The following is a 6,145-nucleotide window of genomic DNA, read 5'->3' as shown; positions in this document are numbered from 1 at the left end:
CCGGAAAAGAAATAAACACGTAAATGAAAATGGACTTAGGCACAAAGGTGTTTTCTGACACAAAGGACCGTGGCAGACTCGGGAAGTCGGGCTTGGGTGACCCCACTGCAGCCCCGTGTACACAGGGAGGGCACAGCCCGGGCCCTCAGGAGAGTGGGCCTGCAGGTGAGTCAAACATTGGCCAGGCTGGGAAGCCACTTGCATGGGCTGAGAGTGACATGGTGATGAACAGGCGGGGGAGGGAAGGCCCTTCTCTGTCACCAGACCACTGACCCTTCCAAAAATCACGGCACACGTTTCTGATGGGCTAAGCTACAGTTTTATCAAATAATTTCCTGTTCAATAGTGGCTGTGAGTTATCATTTGGTGGTCGGTGAGGGAAAAAAGTTCATTTTCCAGTGAAGGTCTTATCATGCCTAGCCCAGGCTATAGAAAAATCATTCATCTATTTTCTCTGGTTCCTATAGTTAAGCTACTGTTATTTTTATTATCCACATAGCACACCTCCGATGCTTTGGTGTATTTTTATATCTCTTGAGATTTACTGAATTTAGCAGGTTAAAATTTTCACACAAGATGTTCTTAAGGATAAGAATTACACAGGCGTTATAGCAAGATTTTTGTTAAACGGCTTCTAACAGAATAATTAAGCTTTATATTGCTGCTGCCTTCCAACATGTAATGAAGCTAAGGTCCATCTACTTTATCTTTCCTTTTCTTTCGATGATGTTTTAATAAGAGTCTATGCAAAGTGCATGAGGTGCAAGCCTAATATAATGGTAGTCGCTGATATTTACTGTGGGTGGGAAAGAATAAAATCCTGGGAAAGAATAAAATCACCTTTCTCCACTTAAAAAATTTTCAATTCTAATTCCCAATTAGAATTTAATCTGTACTGTTTTAAACAAAGCAATTGCAGACAAAATACTCTTATTTTGACCAATAAATTATCTTCCTCTTAACTTTCATATTTTGGGTTTAATTTGTTACTTAGACAAAATTTCAGATGTGAAGAAATTGGTAAGACTCGAATAGTGATAGCCTTTGTCCTTTCTTTTTCCTTCCTTCCTCAAACTCCTGGGGTTAGTTGATAAATGTGGCAAGTCTCAATCACACTTGAACACTTTGGAGCATAATTCTTACTAAGAAGGACATTCTCTGACAAAACCAAACCATGAATATCGAGATTAAGGAATTCCCTTTACACTTCATCGTCTCACCGTCTGGAAGGAATTCCTTGCTTCAGGGGGTCTGTGCCATAGATTTCCCTTCTCTCTGGCCTCTTCCAGCTGAAAAGGTGTTTACACGCACCCTGTCCCCCAGGCCCCAGGGCCTTTGCAGATGAGGAGACAGTTATTCTCAGGAGCCTTCTGAGTTCTGACTGTAATGGAAGCCTGGAAGGACTTTCTCCTCCTTGGGGTTCCTTTTTCCCCAGACCCAAGGAAAGAGGATCCAATAGGTTAAAAGCAGATCAGGTGTATCTCAGCTGTCTGCCAAATGGAGAGGAGACTCAGGTGCGGACACCAGGATGTCTCGCCTAGATGCCGGAAAGTGCTGATCAGTGAGTCCCGGCCTCCCTCGCGACCTCCCCCGTGCCCTGGGGCCTGGGCCCCCCGGCCCTTTGCAGTGAGCACAGACTCAACGCTTGAACCAGTGAGATCAGAGAGGGAACAGTGGATGCTCCTCTTCTCACTCTGGTTAAGAAATGGCGAACGTTATGCAGCAAACAAGACGGCCTTCTGTGAGGGCGTGTGCCGGCCGGCTAACACGTGCACGGAAGTGGCTCCTTCTCGTCGTGAGCATAAATGTGATCGACAGTGAGTCTGTCTCACTGCTGTGGGAAGTCTGTCCCCAGGACCGCACGTGGCACGGCGGGGAGGCCTAGAAGGGGGCGTTGCCCGGGGTGCCCTCGGGTGAGGTCTACACCACGTGATGGAGCCAACTTGGAACACAGCTCCCACTTCTCAAGGGGCCGCGTGACCAAGAGTCCACCCTGGTTAGAGACGGCCGAGTAGTGGGCAGGGAGAGGGACACCCCCTCTGGAGACAGCCCTGTCCCATGCCGGAGGGGGGGGGCGGGCCACGCTCGCCCTCAGAAGGGCAGGGCCAGGGCTAAAGCCAGGCATGAGAACAGGAAGAGAAACGGGAGCTTCGCACGGCCTCCGCAGCCCCTGTGTGCCACAAGGAGGGGACCCCACCTTGACCACGGGCTCGGGCTGAACCCTGAAAACAGGGCAGGGCAGCTGGCTGGGGACACTGAGAAGACCCTTGCGGTTGCACTGTGACCCCCAGCGTCACCCAAGACCCCTGCTCACGGGTGCGGGGCCGTGACCTGGACAGAAGAAGCCTGAGGGTGCCCGGGCGGCGGGGGAGGGGTGCCCACGCTCGGCTTCCCGCCGCCCTGCCCCCGCCACGCACTCTGCAGGTGCCCTGTGCTTCTCCAGGGCGGGACAGGGCACGCTCTGCACCCTCGCAACCCCGTCCTGCCTCTGCGGGGGGCCCTGTCCCGCAACTGGCCCATGTGAACCGCTTTGCTTTTTGCGTCTTATCATTGAGTCTGAAGAGTTCTGCTATATTTTGATGACGGTCGTGTGGCAGATGCTTCTTTCTCGAATATTTCCCCCAGCAATCCTCTTACTGTTGCTTGTGCCTGTCCGAAGCGATCAGAGTCAATGCCGGCACCCAATATTCAGAAAGGGCCCTGCTGGTACCCCGAGCCCGTCGAGGGAGCAGCCGGCTTCTCCTGCTGACGCTGGTTCGGAGGGAAGCGCCCTCTGAGTCTCCGAGACCAGGCTAAGCTCCTACGCCAAAGGTCAGGGCTGAGGCTGCTGTGGACGATGTCCAGCACGATGTCCTCTCAGCCCCACCTCAGCTCTGCTCCTCAGCGAGCACCAGCCGCCGCTTCGTCTAACTGAGAGACGAGACCCCATCAGAGGCCGTTTCACTTCAATCCCACGGTTGTGAGAGGTCAGGCAGACAGCCCACACAGAGGTCATGGTTGAAGAGAAATTCCCGTTGAAGACGTGGCTTTCGGGGAACTACCGTGGGAGAGAGAAGAGAGTTTAGCCTCTGTGGCCTCCAGAGAACGTCAGGAGCCCGAGCAAGCCCTGGGACTTGTGGAAACAGAGCCATGTGACTCGTTTGTTACCCAAAGCAGCAAACCAAACGCCTCTGAACCTTCGCTTCCCTCACTGGGCTGGGACCGGCGGCTTGTTCCTGCACTTCTGCCTCTGCACAGCCCCCCAAGTCCGTAGCAGCCTGTCACCTGCCCCTGGTCTGGTCTTGGGGCTTGTGACCGCCCAGCTGTAACATCAGTTCCTTTGACTCCCCGGTGGGTCACTGGCCTGTGCAAAGGAAGCAACGTTTCGTGGTGAAGAGCAATTCTCCACCTGCCTGTTCCCATTCCCAGTTCCTCCACGGCTGCCGAGCGTCTGTCTCTCCTGCTTTCCAGTATATGTCTCTACTCAGAAATATATATGCATATATACATATATGAACAGCAGTGCTGGTTGTGGACGGTATATGGCGGCAGAGTCATGGCAGGCAAACGAACGCTAGTTAGCGACGTGCGTGTCTGGCAGGGAGGTGAGGCCAGTGGGGCCGGAGCCCTGGGCAGCGTGGGTGATGCCCGGGGACTGGCTGACAGGGAAGCAAGAGCAGAGCAGCTGCAGGTTTTTATATTCAAATAAAGTCCGGCTAATCCCAAACCATTTGGTTTCTCTGTTTTACTGAGGACTGAACAAAGGTAAGATGTTTCATTTTCAAGGATGTCTGTTTGTTGGTGTGAAAATCCCTTTAACCTAGAATGGGTTTCGAGCTTTAAATGACCTGACTGCGTTTTCCTTGCCTAAGTCAGTGTGTGTGCAGCTCTCCGTCCCTGTGCTGATTGGACATCGCCTTTGTTTGGCAGGGGCCACTAGCTCCTCCAGGGCCCTCCTGTCACCTGCCTCTTGTCTGTGATCAAACTGGAGCTTCAGAATGTTTGTGATCAGCTGCGTTGGTGCTCTAGTGTAAGACTACTCTAATTTCTAACTTTTACAGAGCATTCAAGCTCACTTAAATCCAGGCCTTAGCCCTCAGTGCAGAGAGGATGTGAGCTTGGCAGTCAGGGTGCTAGACACTCATCCTGAGAACTGGACATGGTGTCCACATTCCACATGCCTGCATGTGGGACAGGTTTTAATTGGTTTGAATAAATAAATAAATAAACCTGTCAGTACTTTGGTTTTCTTAATGACTATGCATGAAATACTCAAATCATTTTATTAGTTTGTAGTCAAAACATGATACTGACTTTCTCCATACTGTAAAGAATTTTTTTTTTTTTTGGTTTTTGGGTCACACCTGGCGATGCTCAGGGGTTACTCCTGGCTCTACACTCAGGAATTACTCCTGTTGGTGCTCAGAGGACCATATGGGGTGCTAAGAATCGAACCTGGGTCGGCCACATGCAAGACGAACACCCTACCTGCTGTCCTATCGCTCCAGCTCCAATACTGTAAAGAACTTTAACATGTTCTCAGCTTATTGTAGAAGTGTTTTAAAATATAAATACAGAAATTTGCATTTTAAAAGTATAGTGTGTGACTTTATATTTTGTGACTAGTCAAGAAAAGATCAGAGCAATTTTATTTTATTTTATTTTTTAATTTTGTTGAATCACTGTGAGATAGTGACAAGCTTTCATGTTTGGGTTACAATCACACAATCATCAAACACCCATCCCTGTACCAGTGCACATTCCCCACCACCAATATCCCCAGTACAATCCCCCTTTCCCACCCAGATGTGTGAGATGATATCTCATTGTTGTTTTGATTTGCAACTCCCTGATGACTAGCGATGTGGAGCATTTTTTCATGTGCCTTTTGACCATTTGTATTTTTTTTGGAGGAAACTTCTGTTCATTTCTTCTCCCCATTTTTTGATGGGGTTGAGGTTTTTTTCTTATACAATTTTACTAGTGTCTTGTATATCCTGGATATTAATCCCTTATCAGATGGGTATTGGGTAAATATTTTTTCCCATTCTGTGGGCTCTTTCTGTATTTCGGTCACTGTTTCATTTGACGTGCAGAAGCTTCTTAGTTTGATGTAGTCCCATTTGTTTATGTTTGCTTCCACTTGCATGGTCAGTGCTGTTTCGTCCTTAAAGATGCTTTTAGCTTCAATGTCATGGAGAGTTCTGCCTACATTTTCCTCTATGTACCTTGTAGATCCATGTATGATATTGAGGTCTTTAATCCACTTTGATCTGACTTTTGTGCCTGGCATTAGACAGAGGTCAGAGTTCATCTTTTTGCAGGTAGCTATCCAGTTTTCCTTGCACCACTTGTTGAAGAGGCTTTCCTTGTTCCACTTCACATTTCTTGCTCCTTTGTCAAAGATTAAGTGGCCATATATTTGGGGGTTTGTGACAGGATATTCAACTCAGTTCAGAGCAAGTAAAGGCAGACTTTGCCCCTGGGAAGAGCAGCTTTGCTGGGCCTTTTTCTCTGCCGTCATAATCAGCACCTGGATTTTCAATGGAGCCCTGGGCCTCCTTCACCAAGCCCCGACTACCATGCCAGGTGAGTCCAGGGAAGCCCAAAGCACAGGCAGAATCCAGTATTCCTTCAGAGTTAGAGGGGAGTTAGAGGTGTGCAGGAGTGTTCTAATGAAAGGTATTTTCTCTCTGTCTCGGGCCGGTGTGGTGGTGTGCAGAGCTTACTCCCGAGTCTGCTGAGCTCAGGGGCCTCTCCTGTGGGGCTTGGGGACCCTATGTGGAGTCGCACGCCAGGATCGGGGTCCAGCCAGCCACGTTGGCTGCCTCAAGGCAAGAGTAACCCCTTCTTGATGTCTCTGTCCTGAGAGACAGATTAAGCTCGTGCTGGGAAGCTTCGAATCTGCCAGGACATGTCCTCGCTTCGTCAGAAGGCCCCAGACTCGGGAACATGGTGTTCACTGTTAGATGCTGACGCAAAAACTCACAGAGTGGAAGCTTGGCTAAGGTGTGCCTCCCAGACCACTCGTGCGTCATCTTATTAGAATCTCATTTTGATGAACCCTGAAGAACAGAAATCTAGAAAGGGAGATATAGCAGACTCTCAGTCCCAGCAGCCTGGCTCGCCTCAGAGCACCACGTGCAGGAAAGCAGAGCCCACACTT

This window comes from Sorex araneus, chromosome 5 (assembly GCF_027595985.1).
Source record: "Sorex araneus isolate mSorAra2 chromosome 5, mSorAra2.pri, whole genome shotgun sequence".
NCBI classification, from domain to species: domain Eukaryota; kingdom Metazoa; phylum Chordata; class Mammalia; order Eulipotyphla; family Soricidae; genus Sorex; species Sorex araneus.
The sequence above is the reverse complement of the archived record's forward strand: the minus strand, read 5'-3'. Positions refer to the sequence as shown.